Source organism: Sitophilus oryzae, unplaced genomic scaffold (assembly GCF_002938485.1).
Source record: "Sitophilus oryzae breed Bouriz unplaced genomic scaffold, Soryzae_2.0 scaffold_684_pilon_pilon, whole genome shotgun sequence".
NCBI classification, from domain to species: domain Eukaryota; kingdom Metazoa; phylum Arthropoda; class Insecta; order Coleoptera; family Curculionidae; genus Sitophilus; species Sitophilus oryzae.
The window spans coordinates 2,955,080-2,973,015 of record NW_022147289.1 but is presented as its reverse complement, the minus strand read 5'-3'; the positions used below and the strand labels follow the sequence as shown (position 1 = coordinate 2,973,015).

The window sequence follows — 17,936 nt, the reverse complement described above, 5'->3', positions numbered from 1 at the left end:
CCAGTAGACAAAAAAATACAGAACCAAATAAAATGTGTTTTTTAGAATCTCTTTGGCATAATAATTGAATGATAGATCGAAAAAAAAAACGGCGTCAGCATTGGTTATGAAATGAAGATCGCTGTCATTTTTTTATATGTAAAATCATATGGGGAATGTCATCGATGTTCATTTCCAAGCCAACTGGATGCCGTTTTTTTTTTCTCGACCATAAGGTATACAGGGTGAATCTAAAATAAGTGCAAATATTTTTAGGGGTAGTATATTTCGACCCCAGAAACACGATCATGAGGTTTTTTTCGCGAAAAAAAAAATGAAAATTTGGATTTTTTTTAGGTTTTAGTTAAAAAAAACAATTTCTTGATAATATAGCCACACAACTGGACGCAGTTTCTTTTCGATCATACGGTACTTTATGGCTCTATACAAGATTCATTTATAATGTGTTTTACTGGTTGCCTCACACAGAACTCCATTATCCTCGTCAAAAATTATCAATACAACCTTGCTTTACATTCTAAATTTAATAGAATTACTAATTAATTCAATGTCAAGGATAGTTTGTAATTTTTTCCTAACCAAAGTTTGACATTCACAAAGACAGTTTATTATTGTGTCAGGATGTGCGATCAAAGTCAATTCAGATTGGTAATCTTATAATCTATTTATTTATTTTGATTTATTTAACAGTGCTTCTTAGACTTGTAAAACTGGTCAGATAATTATAGATAACATATTTTCCTTAATTTAAGAACCTATGATTGATGTTTATTTATTTAACACGTACTGAGATAAACAATAAGATTTAATGATGCTTATTAGATCAATATTCAATTACCTATTTAATTAAAGCAATCATCATTTCTGTACAGGGTGTCCCACTAAGAATAGCTATGGGCTGTATCTCGGAAAGTATTAGCCGTAGGGCCTGCGGAAAAAAATATTTATAACTAAAGTGGCTATGAGAAATTGCTGGAATTATTTCCAAGTTTGTTAAACGGCCGCTAGACGGCGCAACTGCTATGAAAAGTAAGAAAATAGGATTTTTACAGAATTTTGCCTAGATAATAGATACTATAAATAATATCTTCATAATCTTCAGTAAATTTTGCATTTTCCATTTTCCCCTATCTGCCAAAATAAAGTGGTGGGGGAAGGTTAGATCTATCTTTATTCAAATGTTAATAACTCCGGACTCTCTGGAGGATCAGAATCCAATAACCGAGAGCTCGTTTAAAAGAGCGTTTCTTACTCTATATTATACCATAGAAATAATAATAATAAGGTGTTGAACGTAGACGCTAGGGGGCGCTTTATTACAATTAAACACACTATAGCGCGTTTTTTCAAAAAAACTAAATACGATAGTATATGTAATTTTAGCTGATAGTAAAGAGTAGTAAAAGCTTAAAAAGTCAGCGAAAACCGCATCTTGATATCTTCTTTCAAACCGAAGATATTAGCAAAATGATAATTAATACCAAAAAATAAGCCCTTAATTACCTTATTTTTACAAAACGGTATTAGTAGCCCTCTTGATTATGCCCATTCTAATCAAAAAATAAGATAGAAAGTTTATTTTAAAATCGACGATATACCAGAATACTATAATACCAGATGTATTAATATCTAATATTTAAGATATTAATAACAGTGAACAAGAAACAACGATTCAGTCATGGTAGGCTTTGGAAAAAAATTGCTTTTGACGTAATAGTATAAACGTCAAAAATTGATATTAGATCAAGTCAAGTGAAGGAAAAATCGAGGAAAAATTAACTGTAGACCCAGAGCACAGTTTATAGTTACAGCCGTTACTCGCTGACGAGTATTCGACACATATAAAGAAGATGGTCACGCAAGGCGTTTTCTTTCATGAGCTTTTCTGTGACTGAAAAGCCCGATACGTGATGTTATCTGCCTACCGCACTCCGGACATTCAAAAATCTCATTGCTTTGTTACCTCTTACATAGCGCGTTTTTTCAAAAAAACTAAATACGATAGTATATGTAATTTTAGCTGATAGTAAAGAGTAGTAAAAGCTTAAAAAGTCAGCGAAAACCGCATCTTGATATCTTCTTTCAAACCGAAGATATTAGCAAAATGATAATAAATACCAAAAAATAAGCCCTTATTTTACAAAACGGCATTAGTAGCCCTCTTGATTATGCCTATTCTAATCAAAAAATAAGACAGAAAGTTTATTTTAAAATCGACGATATACCAGAATACTATAATACCAGATGTATTAATATCTAATATTTAAGATATTAATAACAGTGAACAAGAAACAACGATTCAGTGAAGTCATGGAAGGCTTTGGAAAAAAGTTGCTTTTGACGTAATAGTATAAACGTCAAATTGTTATTAGATCAACATTTTGATAGTCTTAGCAGCGTTGTTTATCTTTTGATTGCTTTTTCAAAATGCCCAACAACTTCAACTACTTCAAATAATATAGGCATTTTGAAAAAGCAATTAAAAAATAAAAAACGCTGCTAATACTATTAAAACGTTGTTCTAATACTAATTTTTGACGTTTATACTATTACGTCAAAAGCAAATTTTTTCCAAAGCCTACCATGACTTCACTGAATCGTCGTTTCTTGTTCACTGTTATTAATATCTTAATTATTAGATATTAATACATATTGTATTCTGGTATATCGTCGATTTTAAAATAAATTAGCTGTTTCTATCTTATTTTTTGATTAGACTGGGCATAATCAAGAGGGCTACTGATGCCGTGTTGTAAAAATAAGGTAATTAAGGGCTTATTTTTTGGTATTTATTATAATTTTGCTAATATCTTCGGTTTGGAAGAAGGTATCAAGATGCGGTTTTCGCTGACTTTTTAAGCTTTTACTACTCTTTACTATAAGCTAAAATTACATATACTATCGTATTTAATTTTTTTGAAAAAACGCGCTATGTTTGTTAAATTGTAAGAAAGCGCCCCCTAGCGTCTACGTTCAAAACTTTCTTATATTATTTTTATGGTATAATATAGGGTAAGAAATGCTCTTTTAAATGAGCTCTCGTTTAATGGATTCTTATCATCCAGTCCGGAATTATTAACATCTAAATAAAGACAGATATCTAATCTTCCCCAACCACTTTATTTTAGCAGATAGGGGAAAATATATATAGTACCCATTATCTAGGCAAAATTCTGTAAAAATCCTATTTTCTTATTTTTCATAGCAGTTGCGCCCTCTAGCGGCCGTTTTACAAACTTGAAAATAATTTCCAGCAATTTCTCATAGTCTCTTTAGTTATAAATATTTTTTTCCGTAGGCCCTACGGCTAATACTTTCCGAGATACAGCCGAGAGCCATTCTTATAGTGGGACACCCTGTACAAATATAATTCGTCAGTCTTTATTTTAGCAGTAGTTATCTCGGTAAATTGTAAAATTAAAATTAATAATATATCAAACAAAAACTTAGTCACTAACAGAAAAATGGTTACTTATGACAGAATTAAAAAAGAATGTGTTGTGCGATAACGATAAAATATCAAATGATGAAAAAAAAATCGACGTCAAGTCACCTCCGAAATGGTGTACCAGAAGTAGCGTAAAATCAGTGTACCTATTTTCTACTGTAGTCAACTAGAAATTAGTTAGGATATCCTTATATTCCTGTAAATATAATCAATGCTATTTTGATGAAAAAAAAATTGGCGTCGGGAGGTACGTATAGCCGCCCATACTAAAATATATTAATAAAAAGTTGGTAGGCAGTTCTTTTAGTTTCAAAGTAAAGGAATTTTTCCAATTTTTTTTATCTCAAAAACTACGACTTTGACTGATTTTGATGTTATTACAAATTTTGTTGCAAATATTATTCCTAATCTTAAATTGAAAACCGCGTTTCGCTAGCTACTGTAATTTTGGAGTTACGATTTTTTTAAATTTTTAACCTCCTCCCATACCCCCTACCAACCCCCACCACCACCAAAAACTAATGGCCAGATTCTCGGGTGCCACACTATTTTTGTGCCAAATTTGGTTAAAATCGGTTTAGCGGTTTTTTGAGTTATCGTGTTACAGACGGACAGACGGACAGACAGACACCATAAAACGGCTTTGGTGATTATTGCCGTATACTAAATTTTAAAAAAAAGTTAAAGTCTAGGGTTGCCAAGTGTCCTCTTTTCGGGAGGACAGTCAGGACAGTCCAGTCCTCCTTTTAGAAGAAAAGTCCTCCTGCCTCCCTTTGCACCCAAATGTCGTCCTTTTACAATCTTTGACAAAAAAAGTTCCTTAAACCATGATTTTGTGCTCAAAATAATATTTTTTCTGTAGCCCTTTGATATTTCGCACAGCAACAGCGACATCTGTGTGTCGCCGATGGTACCAAAAATTTCTATTTGATGGTTAACTTAATACATGTCGCTTGTCTAGTTGTCTACGGTCTGTTTGTTATTTTGTCTTTCTTTAATCTCTATTAGCGATGGGAACTATCGAATGAATTAGACTATCGAATGGTTAATGAATGAATGATTTCAACTATCGAATGGTTTTATTCGAATAAAATCATTCATTCATTTGGATACTAAAGCATATGTGACAACCTCGCCGTGCGACTAAATGGTTATCGTTGAGCCACGACTATCGAATGCTTTTGATAAATGAAATTTAGTATTCGTTTGATTTTTGTATGCGTCAGTGCATTATTAGTTCTTCCAAATTTTTATAACTTCGCCGTATAAATACTGTGCTATTTTTGCGTTTATTAAAATAGTTAAAATAAATGAAAAAAAATTTGTGTGGTTTTCCGTAGTCCGACCGTAATCTTTCAATTATTTAATTTTATATGGTATATGGTCTATTTTTTAATGGGAAATTTTGAGAAGTAGCAATTTTTAAGAGAGATGAGATGAACTTACAATTAATTTTAAAAATACATATTTGTATTTTAGATGTTTTAATAATATGAATTAGTTGAACTTAATAATCATATTGAGTAATGTGGTTAAGTAAATGCGGTTATCGAACTCAAACTATGGGGTGAGAAAATTAAAATGAAAGTTTTACACGTGCCAATTTAAAAAAAAAGTTAACGATGTTTGTATTTTGTTTATGCTAATTCTCTTACATGTAGTTTTTTGCGAAGAAATATTTCATTTTTTTTAAAGTAAATGCCAGTAAAAGTAAATATAATTTTTTAAATAGTAATATAAAGCACCTAATATAAATAATTTTGATTTCTAATTTTTTATTTATATTTTCCTTCCATTACACTGCATGCTTAGAAAATTAATAAATGTTTATATTTCATGATTTTAAAATTTGTTGTTAATATAACAAATTAGTTCTGTAATTATTATTATTTAATAAACCAACGTTGCCACACACAAAAAATTTAGAGACTATATTATTTTTAAATAGGATCTAATATAAATAATTTTGACATCCAATTTGTTGTTTATATTTTGCTACTACTTAAAAAAAATATTTATATTAAATGATTTTAAATTTTGTTGTTAATAGGTATAACAAATTAATACTGTTATTATTATTTATTAAACCAGTCTTTGCTTAAAAACTTTAAAAATAATGTTCCTACATCCAAAATAACAAGTATTATTGCAGTGTAACAACAGAATATTAATAAAAAAAATGCAGAATATATAGACATACTATCCCTAACTAACTAAAGCCAAACAATAATATTCTTTGCTAATATCAACTAATACCAAAATATGGCAACAGCGCCCTTCATAATGTATTTTCTGTGTAAATACTAGCACCTCAATAAAAAAAAAATAATGTGTCCTTATCTATATCTGACTCCGCAAAAAATCAAAGATGCCGGCTTCTTTCATAGCATTGCCACCGACCGCTGTCGGGTTCCTCGGAAAGAAACCTACGTCGCCGGGCGACAACTAAAATTCAGTTAATATTTTATTATAATCGATCCTGACGAATAAATGAATTTCATAAATGAATGAATTTTATAAATGAATGGTTTTTGCTGCCGAATTACTAGAATACAATATTTCAAGGCAGATGACGGATCTATTCGATAATTTTTATTCGAATAGTTTTCAACGAATGTTTTCTTACTAACTATCGAATTATTCGAATGAATTGCAACTATCGAATGTTTCGATAGTATTCATTCGATAGTTCCCACTACTAATCTCTATGCTATTTCGCCCGTTCAGCTGTCATAACCAAGATTGCTTCTGCATACGTATTTCAGTTTTAGTTTATTTCTGTGAATCACATATTCACTGTCGTGGCTGTAATTTTGTAATATTACAAACAGGACAGCAGGAGAAAGACTAGCGATACAGTCCTGGTTTTAATAAACATTAATAACGATAACAGAACTAACGATATTAAAGAAAACATCTGTAATACTCAGTATACAAACAGAAAAAAAATTGCCTCCCTTGGCTGCTACAACTGCCTGTCTACGTCCGTTCATATTGTCAATGAAGCTGCATATATCATAATGCGTTATGTTTTCCCATTCTTCTTTAAGGACCAAGCGAAGGTAATTTAATGAAGCTGGTACTGCTTCGCGACCTCTAACCCTCCTGCCAAGCATTTCCCAAACGTCGAACATGATGGGCAGTTCATAGTAGTACAAAATAATCACCAAAGTCGCTTTGTCATATTGAAAAATAACTTCAAAAAGAAATGATAATTGAAAAAATTGCAAATTGTTGGTGACAAGTTTATCTCGCTCTTAAAAATTAACCAAGGCATGTATTGACATGATCAAAAAAACAAAATGCTATAGTTCTGATTTTGTATTTAGGTCATTTATGACCCAAATAACTCATTTTGAGTGAATTTAAAAAAACAACCTAACCTAACCTATGGTATGGTCGGCTAAAAATATAGCATAAAATAACATTCTATTCAAATTCTCTGTCTTTCTCTAACACATGAATTCTTATATCAACATGTCTAGAGATTGACCTCGCCAAAATTATCATTGATTGTCATTCTCCAGCCGTCTTAGACACCGTTTTTTTTATCAAACGGTAGTATTTGTCTATGGTTTTAATTTATTAATTAAAAAAATAATTAAAAATTTTATATTAAAAATTAAATTATATTATTTATATGCAAATTTATCTAGGTAATGAATGTTTGTGCAGTGTCCATTTTTATGAATTAAGGAGCAAGTTGTTTGTTCTTCGTTGCGAACTTTTCTACTGAAACGACCATGTTTGCTTAATATCAGGTTCTCTAATAATGCAAGTCTTTTTATAGAACATAATCAATAAAAATATGCGTCGGTGCATGTCAACTCAATAATGTGTCATTTTGATGCACCTTTTTTTCCTGGATAATCTGTTTGTCTTACGTACAAGCACTAGAATAGAAAATGGTTCTTTGCTATTTTTTTATGGATTAGAGTATAGAGATATACAAGATGTACAAGTCAATGTTTTATTATTTTATGATTTTATGGACTCCAAACTTTTAATAAAAATATTAAGGAGAAAGTACCGTATGATCGGAAAAAAACGGAGTCCAGCTCGCTGGGAAATGACGATCGATGACATTTCCCATATAAATTTATTGGAAATTCCCAGGGATAACTTGGGAAAACAGTGAGCTCAACTACAAAGAGAGTATCTAAATATGTGAGGGAGGCTACACCATAATTGGAATGTGTGTTGTCTGACTACCACAAACCATTCGAGGTGAACAAAATGGATCGATGAATGTGGACAGATATAACATACCTTTAGGATGGACTAACCTGGTACACAAATGGATCAAAAACGGCTGAAAGAACAGGAGCCGGAGTATTTAGGAAAAGACCAAGGGTAAGCTTATCCTTTTCCTTGGGTAAATACTCAACCGTATTCCAGGCAGAAATCTTCGAAATTCTACAATGTGCGAGAGAAAATAATAGAAGAGCTTATTCAGGTTAGCTCATCAATATATGCTCAGTCATGCGGTACTTCAGGCGCTTATGAGTCCAAAGGTATCGTCGAGACTCGTTTGGGAATGCCTAGGTGACCTGGGAGCTCTGGCACAAAGGAACAGAATTAAATTATTCTGGGTACCAGGCTACAGCGGCATCCAAGGTAACGAAAAAGCCGATGAGCTAGCTAGGCAAGGATCATCGGCCTCCTATCTTGGTCCAGAGCCAGTGGTGGTAATACCCAAATGTATGGCCCGTACTGCACTAAAACTCTGGATCAGGGAAAAGCAGAATGTCCACTACAGAAACAGACAGGGGTACAGGCACAGCAAGGCCTATAAAACCGCAAAAAAACTGCTAATGCTTAGCAGGAATAAAGTCCGGATTACAACAGGCCTGTTGACAGGGCATATGGCTGTCAAGTGTTACCTGAACAAGCTTAACCGGTATCAAGGAAGTCTTTGCTGCAGACTCTGCTATAAAGATCCTAAAACAGCCGAGCACATAATATGTCACTGCGAGGCTTTGGATCGCAAGCGACACTTCTTATTTGGGAAAGCTAGGCTAGAACTGGAGGACATATGCTCCATACTCTCAAGGACCTGCATAAGTTAGTGCACGGCACAGGGATAGGAGAATGGGTGCAGATATAGAAAGGGGACAGACGCAATAGGACTCACAGGTCGCAGTGTTTCCGGCAGAGGACGGCCCCTTGTTATTGAGAAGAAAAACTATTTGAAAATGGTTGAATAAGCTGAGAATGATGATGAATGTGAAAACCGCATCTTTGTATCTCTACTCATAAGTAGGCCAATCAAACTAATATATTTTGAGGAATAAATTTCTAGCAAACTGGAAATCATTTTAATATCTTTATTCGGTCCTAAATGCGTGTAATCTAAGTTTGCACCATCCCAGGAGGTGAGCTTAGTTTTTGATAGGCAAAAAACCGTCAAATTTTTGCATTTTTTTTGAGTTTTTTGCTTGTAGCTGGAAATCGAAGCGTCGCGTCGCGTCGGTAGGAAAATGTCATTCCATTCAATAATATAGAGAACTAAATTCTGCGTCGAATTACACATAAAACATCAAACTTGGTTCAGTGGTATAGCCGAAATCCAATGTTAAAAACGAAGAAAATTTCGTATTTTGGTGCAAACTTACATTTTGCGGCAAAGTGTTGAGGATGCTGACACCCTTATCCTCAACACTGCCATTGAATTGGCAGGTAACTTTTCGACGGTCATCATAATCGGGGAGGACACCGATTTATTGATCCTATTAACCGTCAAAGCACCAAATTAATCTAACATTTACGCCATGAAACCTGGAAAGGGAACCTCTCAGAATACCGTTCTACTCTCCCAAGTACTTCAACTTCTCGTCTGTTGTCAAAGAAAATATCCTGTTCCTACATGCAATCAGTGGATGCGATACAACCTCTGCATTCTATCGCCAAGGGAAGTTGAAGTTTGTAAAGCTTCTTGAAAAGAACACGACATTTCAAGAGAGTGTTAGGGTTTTTTTTTCATCATGAAGATGCAGATCCTGAGGTTCTCATTTCAGCAGGTCAACTGTTTTTGGCTGCCCTCTATTCACCTAAAGCAGATGTGACCTCCTTAGACCAAATCCGCTACGAGATATTTTCAAAATCCCTAACAAAGCCAACTTTTGAACTGGCCTCTCTACCTCCAACAAATGCAGCCGCCGCTCAACATATTCTGCGAGTGTACCTTTAAATCTAGGGCTGGTATGATAAACCAAAGGATCCTCTGAACTGGGGTTGGAGAAGGACCTTGGCCTTCTCCCCATCATAAACACCAAGGATCCAGCTCCAGCTGAAATTCTCAATACTGTGTCCTGCAAATGTTCAAAGGAGTGTACAGGGAAGTGCAGCCGCCGAAAAGTAGGCATGAAATGTTCAACAATATGCCTCAACTGCAACGGTCAGTCATGCTCGAATTCAGCACCCTTTGAGGATGAGAATGAGACCTACATTGCCGTAGAAGCAGAAATAGGTGAGGATGGTCCGTTTGAAAATGATCCCGATGAAGAGGACCTCGATATGCAACCGCGCCTTCCAAGCTTCTCAGATGAAGGGCCATCAACATCTAAGAAAATGCGAACATGAATACCGTCACATTTTGTGCTATTGATTTATACCATGATTACATTTATATTTTATCAATAAACTTTAAGTGTTTTTGTTACTTTATTGCACTTTTTCAGAAACTATTAGAGACAGAGTTTACCAAAAATGCTTTTTATAACTACTAGTGGGTAAATGAATTTCTAGATATATTACGAATTTTTTTGGAACTTTAGTTTCGGAGATATTCATTTAATCGGACATTTTAAAAAAAATTAATTTTATTTTTCAGAAACTATTAGAGACAGAGTTTACCAAACTACTAGTGGGTAAATGAATTTCTAGATATATTACGAATTTTTTTGAAACTTTAGTTTCGGAGATATTCATTTAATCGGACATTTTTAAAAAAAATAATTTTATTTTTCAGAAACTATTAGAGACAGAGTTTACCAAAAATGCTTTTTATAACTACTAGTGGGTAAATGAATTTCTAGATATAATATTACGAATTTTTTTGGAACTTTAGTTTCGGAGATATAAATTTAATCGGGCCTTTTTAAATGCACTATTAACTATGATTAATTTACTTACTTAATTAATATTAATAATACTTATTAAAGATTCAACGGAAATACAGAACTCTGATAAATAATGATTTTTATTTCTACTACTCGAATCTCTACTCAGGTTGTGTATATTACTTTAACATTGCAAAGCAATATGAAGTGCTGTTTTGGTACAAAATTTTGATATTTCTTTACCTTACATAACTTCAAATGACTCAAAACTCTCTTGTTTTTAACACTGGATTTCGGCTATAACACTAAACCAAATTTGATTTTTTATATGTCATTCGAGGCAGAATTTAGTCCTCTGTATTATTGAATAAAATGATATTCTCCGGCCGACGTACCGTTTTCCAGCTACAAGCAAAAAACTAAAAAAGGTGCAAAAATTTGGCGTTTTTTGGACTACTAAAAGTTAAACTCACCACCTGGGATGGTGCAAACTCAGATTACACGCATTTAGGACCTAATAGAAGTATTATTAAAACGATTTCCAGCTTGCTGGAAATTAATTCAGCAAAACTGCTTTTTTCCATTTAATTTTATTGGCCTAAAGCAAGAACCCCGATAAATAACATGAAAATGGGACACCCTGTACAGTCACCTTATTAAAACTAATAATTAAATCAACGAATTCCACGACTATTTTGGTACCCATTGGTAACCCATCGTAACTTTTTCGCTGACATGATACATTGCGGGAACATCCAATCGAAAATAGATGTCTATACGCAATTGGAATGTCAATAAAGGTCTACACCTCCGGTCATGTTATTGTTTTGCTCACTTCATTTTTCCGTTTACCTTTGGTGTCTACTGCTCTTGCTTCTGCTTCTGTGTAGCTTCCCACCAGTAGCGAGTGATAGCTGGCGTTCGATTCGATACCTAGGCATCGGCATCGCCTGAGTGCATTTCAGTTTAATCGGTTCAAGTGATTTTAATTAAGAATCTTTTGTTTTTATTGGGTTTTGATTCTTTGAAGTGACGTAAGTTGTTTTGTTTACATATTTAACTTGAGGTAAATAACATAAGTTTTCTAAACCTTTTTATATATTTTTGTTACTTAAATTGATCCAGTGTTGAAAATTGTTGGCAGTATCCGATATTTTGGCCTATATTTCCCGCCCCCATATTTTTTTTCAATGAAAAAAACGATATTTTGTATGTTAGTATATGACTTAAATTAGGATTGATTGACGTATTCAATTGTTTTCGGTCACTTCCTGTTTCACCGGAAACGACTAGAACTTTTATTTTTTAAATAGCACCCTCGGTATTTTTTTACTTTATTCGATAGAAAATAACACTTTAAATATAATGATATACCGGGTGCGTCGCAAAAGTGGCTCAACCCTATAACTTTTTTGTTTTTTCAGATGAAAAAATGAGATTTGGTATGTTAGTATATGACATAAATTAGGATTGATTGACATATACAATTGTTTTCGGTCACTTCCTGTTTCACCGGAAATCACTACAACTTTTGATTTTGAAATAGCACCCTCGATATTTTTTTACTTTATTCGATAGAAAATATCACTCTGAATCGAATGACATATCATATGAAAATTTTTGACATATTCGCTTAAAAACAAATTTTACTTTAAATTTCAATCTAGAATGCCATGGCTATATTAAAAACACTAATTTTTAATCAAGGACTCTTGGAAAAATAAATTTGATCGTTTAAGGTTTTTAGTGTTTTGTCCTGGCCGGTTAAAAGATGGCCAAGTCGTATTTTTAATCATATCTCAATTTTTTCAAATGGAACGTTTTTTAGCGAACCATTAGCATATTTGGAAAAAACATTTTTTACGAATAATTTGATACCACACACTTGGTATTTCGAGTTAAATTAACATTATGAACCGCATGTTATAATTTCAAATAAACCATATGCGCGAAAATGTCAAAAGTTGACATATGATATGTCATTCTATTCAGAGTATCATTTTCTATCGAATAAAGTAAACAAATTTCGCGGGTGCCATTTAAAAATCAAAAGTTGTAGTCATTTCCGGTGAAACAGGAAGTGGCCGAAAACAATTGTATATGTCCAATCAATCCTAATTTATGTCATATACTAACATACCAAATCTCGTTGTTTTTCATTATTGAAAAAATAAAAAAGTTATAGGGGTGAGCTACTTTTGAGACGCACCCGGTATATTATATTATGTCAACTTTGGACATTTTTGCTTTAAAAAATGGTATTTTAAATTTTTATCTAGAGTGCCATGGATGTGTAAAAAATACTAATTTTTAATCAAGGAACCTTGATAAAATTGCCAAAATTGCCGGTTAAAAATTACCTAAATTACATTTTTAATCACATCTCAGTTTTTTTCAAATGAAACGAGAGGGGTGGCTCATTAGCATATTTGGGAAAGGCATTTTTTACGAATTATTTCTTTTGAATACATAATAAATACTTTTTACAAATGCCATTATGCATAACGATAATTTGACTCGAAATACCGTATGATCGAGAAAAAATGGCGTCAGCGATGGCTATGGAATGAAGATCGCTGTCATTTTATATGTAAATTTATATGGGAAATGTCATTGATGTTCATTTCCCAGCCAACTGGACGTCGTTTTTTTTCGATCATACGGTACTAAGTGTGTGGTACCAAATTATTCGTAAAAAAAGTGTTTCGAAATATGCTATTGAGCCACCCTCGTTCCATTTAAAAATATTGAGATATGATTAAAAATACGATTGGGGCATCTTTTAACCGGCCAGAACAAGACACTAAAAATATTAGACGATCAAATCTATTTTTCCAAGGCTCCTTGAACTCTAATTGATTCAAATTTAAAATGTTTTTTCAATTAAAAAAAAATTAAGGCAAACAAATTTCAATTCGTTTTTGAGCGAAAATGTCAAAAGTTGACATATGCAGAGTGTCATTTTTTATCGAATAAAGTAAAAAAATACCGAGGGTGCCATTTAACAATCAAAGGTTGTAGTCATTTCCGGTGAAATAGGAAGTGAGCGAAAACAATTGAATACGTCAATCAATCCTTATTTATGTCATATATTAACGTGCTAAATCTCGTTTTTTATATGAAAATATAAAAAAGTTGTAGGGGGTGAGCAATTTTTGAGAAACACCCGGTATAAACTAAGTGGTTTTTGAGACAAGCCTATTTCTTAATTATACCCAAGAACTGTAAACTAATAGGATTGCTCATCCTCATAAGACGTACGTTCGCCTCTTCCCGCGCTTCAGCTGACAGTTGTGACGTCATTGTAGTCCTTGTCATGATAGTGGGTATTATTAGTTGCCTATGGTAAACTTATAAAAATAACAGCTGAAAAATGTTGAGTTAACTATTTTGTCAATTTTAAGTGTGAAAAAGGTGTCTTTGAAGTTTTTAGAGCTATAGAGTGTATAAATACGTTCATTTTGTGTTGTGGATTGTGACAAAGTGCTTACTAAGTGCCTACGATATTGTTTATTATTTTAAAGCAAAATATGGAAGTACTCTAAAAAGAATGCTTGCAAAAGGTGATGCTGGGAACTGCTGTTCTTAAAAATGCATTATCCGAGTATCTAATACGATTTATACAGTTAATTTTCTATACTGCATACATATAAGGTGTTTAAATAAATAAACTAAATAATGAACGAAGCGAGCTGGCAACCAATAATGCACGTGTGTGTATTATTGGTTGCCGGATAAGGACTAATAACCATGACAAGGACTACAATGACGTCACATAGCGAGTAGTTTTCGCATGCACCTGGCGGACACTTTTGGCTGAATGAGCAGTACTATTAGGTTAACTGTTCTTGAATTATACGCATCACTTTTGAATATAATATACTTGTCAAATGACAATGACAAATGATCATATTTGTCCTGTCAAATGTCAAAAAAATTGTGGAATTTTTCAGTAAAGAACGTCGCAAAATTTAAACTTTAACATTAATGGTAAGTTTTTAATATATTTAAAGGGCAATAATAGTTAATAACTATAATAATACATGTATGTGTATAATTATGTTTTGAATATATTTTACATGAAATTAAAATATGACTACTAAATAATATATTTACTATTTTTATTTCAAGTCGAACAAGATCTGGTTTTGATTAACTTTCTTACTTGAAATTCTGCATAAAAAATAATCGCTTGCACTTTTTTTACAGCAAAACAACATACATATAAAAATATTTATACAGGGCTGTTCACCACATACGACACGGAGTATTGTAGCTAAACGATTAGATTTTTACAAATTGTATGTTTTGGGTTCGTTGAGGGACTATTAGAGCTACAATTTAAAAATAATTTTATAAGATACAGAGTGTCCCAAATAAGTAAAAAATATTACAGCGTATGTCCCCAGATTATCTTTACCAGAGGAAAACTTTTTTTTATTACTGACATTTTGAGAAAAATGCATTCTCCATAAAAATTTTGCTTGTTCTAAAATAGTTAATCCTGCTTATAATTTTCCAAATTTCCATACCGTTTTAGAGAAGATCAAAAAAAAACGAGAAAACATTAAGTCCTTAAAATCAAAAGGCGTTTCTATGGTAATATAATTTCGATTTTATTCTTTGATAGACGGTTATTATTAATTTTGATTAACGTTATATTTTTTGCTGATGTTGTCAAAGTATTACATTTTCCGAAAATTATTATCAGCCTTTCCGTAACATTGAAGAAAATAAATTTGATGCTTCTTTAACACTTTAAAAGAACAAAAAATATAACGTTAATTAAAATTTTATTAATAGCAATCTCTCAAAGAATGAAAACAAAACTATATTACTATAGAAATGCGTTTTGTTTGGCAATTTTTTTAGAAATTTACAAAACTTGTCTAGTTTTAATTGACGGAATGTCTCTTGTAAAGACAATCCGGGGACATACTGTATAGAAAAAAATCTTGGATAATTTTATTTTTTTACTTTATGCCATTGAGAAACATAAACTAAGATCTAGGGGATGTAACATACCAAATTTTAAATCATTGCCAATAAAGACCCGTATTAAATATTCTATAATAGCGTGGGGATATCAAATAAGGGTTTAAGTAAAAAAAATAAATTATTTTATAAAATTATTAACTATATCTATATACCGGGTGCGTCTCAAAAGTGGCTCACCCCTATAACTTTTTTATTTTTTCAGATAAAAAAACTAGACTTGGTATGGTAGTATATGACCTAAATTAGGATTGATTGACGGCATTCAACTGTTTTTGGTCACTTTCTATTTTACCGGAAGTGAATACAACTTTTGATTTTTAAATGACACCCTCGGTATTTTTTTACTTTATTCGATAGAAAACAGCATTCTGAATATCATATATCAACACTTGACATTCTGGCTTTAATAAAAAATTGTAATTTAAATTTAAATCTAGAGTGCCATGGCTATGTTAAAAACACTCACTTTTAAGGGGCCTTTGAAAAATAGATTTGATCGTCTAATGTTTTTAGTGTCTTGTTCTGGCCGGTTAAAAGATGCCCAAATCGTATTTTTAATCATATCTAAATTTTTTCAAATGGAAAAAGGGTGGCTCATTAGCACATTTGGAAAAAGCATTTTTTTACGAATAATTTGATACCACACACTTGGTATTTCGAGTCAAATTTTTGGTATGAACCGCATGTTATAATTTCAAATAAACCATACAAGAAAATGTCAAAAGTTGATATATGATATGTCATTCTCTTCGGAGTGAAATTTTCTATCGAATAAAGTAAAAAAATACCGAGGGTGCCATTTAAAAATCAAAAGTTGTAATTTCCGGTGAAACAGGAAGTGACCAAAAACAACTGAATACGCCCAATCAATCCTAATTTATCTTATATACTAACATAACAAATATCGTTTTTCTATCTGAAAAAATTAAAAAAGTTATAGGAGTGAGTCACTTTTCATACTCACCCGGTATAGTTAAAAATAACTTACATTAAAATACTTAACTCGTTAAAAGGAAGCAAATATTTTTGACATCTTTTGTTGTTAGTCAGAAAACAAAATGTAAAGTGTTCTTTTAAGATAAATTTTAGACAATAGGTATAAGCAATAAGTATTATAGGTAATATAATACCTTTTATTGTCGGATTGTTAAGATTGTAACAGAGATAATTGATAATTATTAATAATTTAGATCAAAGTAAAAAAAAATATGTATAATTGCTGTAAATCGTTACTGTCAAAGATGTTGATTACTCCCAAGTAGCATCTATCTGACTTCGAACTAAATCTGACCTGAAGCGACGTCAGACTTTGTGCAAATTTAGGTCGGGCGCTGGTGATACGACCGGTGACGTCGCTTTCCTATTAAAAGCGACGATGTTGGATCCGAGTCGGTAAATCCAACGATCTGTCGACGTACAAAATAACAACGTACCAGTTTTATTAATTTCCCAACGTCGTTTCCACGTTGGCTTGCACGACGTACATATACTTGAACTAGCCTGACGTCTACCCGTTGTCCGAATAGGATACGTCTCACTGATAATCCCTAAAGTAACGTCCAATTATATTTTGTTGTATTTTATGTTCATATTTATAACCTAATTTACGTATCTCTACTTACGTCCGTAAATACAACCCATTAAGTAGCACTTGCGGCCTAATGAACATCATGAAGATAATCTAATAAAAAGTTTTTGTAAACAAACTTAATTTTGTTTTATTATGCATAAAAAACACTAAAAAGGCATTTAGACATTCATCTACATTTTACAGAAAGAGGTCGAGGCTTTTGCAAAATAATAATAGTAGTAGTGATGTCTTGCTTCTACCCACGAATGCTTTTTATCCGGAAGAGATGCTGCATTACATTGGGGCATCTTAATTTTATTTTTAGCTTAGGAAACCAGCAGACCCCATCCTCCTTCCACATGTGAGGTACTGGTTCCAATTCTTTTAAATTTTGTATATATACTATCTTAAAAAAGTGGCTACCCATTTTTTTAAGGAGAAAACAAAAACTAAAATATAGTTGCACAAATCCACAAATCACTGATACGCAAAGTGAGGTTACGTGGCGTACGTTGGAATTATATACGTCATAATACGATTGCCGGTCGTCCGGTTTGATGACTTCGGTCGTGTGAGACGACTAATGTTGGAGACCCGGTCGGAATTGGTATATTGGTAGTTCATATTAAGTCGGACACAGAAATCCACCATTCTTAACAAGTGTCCGATTGTCAGCCATTTTAAAATCGTTTTTTGTTTTTAAAATTTATATTCACATTCCGATTTCCAGTAAAATAATATTGATAAGGTTGGGTTTGGGGGGAACCACAGTACAGTTTTATGATTAAACCAGCTAGAAAATAAAAAAAATATATTTTGCGAGTTACTTTTTTATAGATATTTTTATTTCATAAATCTA

The 17,936-nt window shown here is 32.4% G+C and overlaps 1 protein-coding gene across 2 annotated transcripts in view; it reads left to right on the top strand.

The window, feature by feature from the left end:
* The first annotated feature begins 589 nt into the window (after positions 1-589).
* LOC115888179 (protein FAM151B-like) overlaps positions 590-17,936 on the top strand; it is a 73,198-nt gene continuing 55,851 nt past the window's right edge. The window contains exon 1 of one of the 2 annotated variants that reach the window (XM_030907800.1): positions 590-648. The gene's annotated coding sequence lies outside the window, so the exon portion shown is untranslated. Of the gene's footprint in view, positions 649-11,446; positions 11,544-17,936 lie in introns of those variants that run through there. The other variant, XM_030907799.1, reaches the window with a different exon arrangement.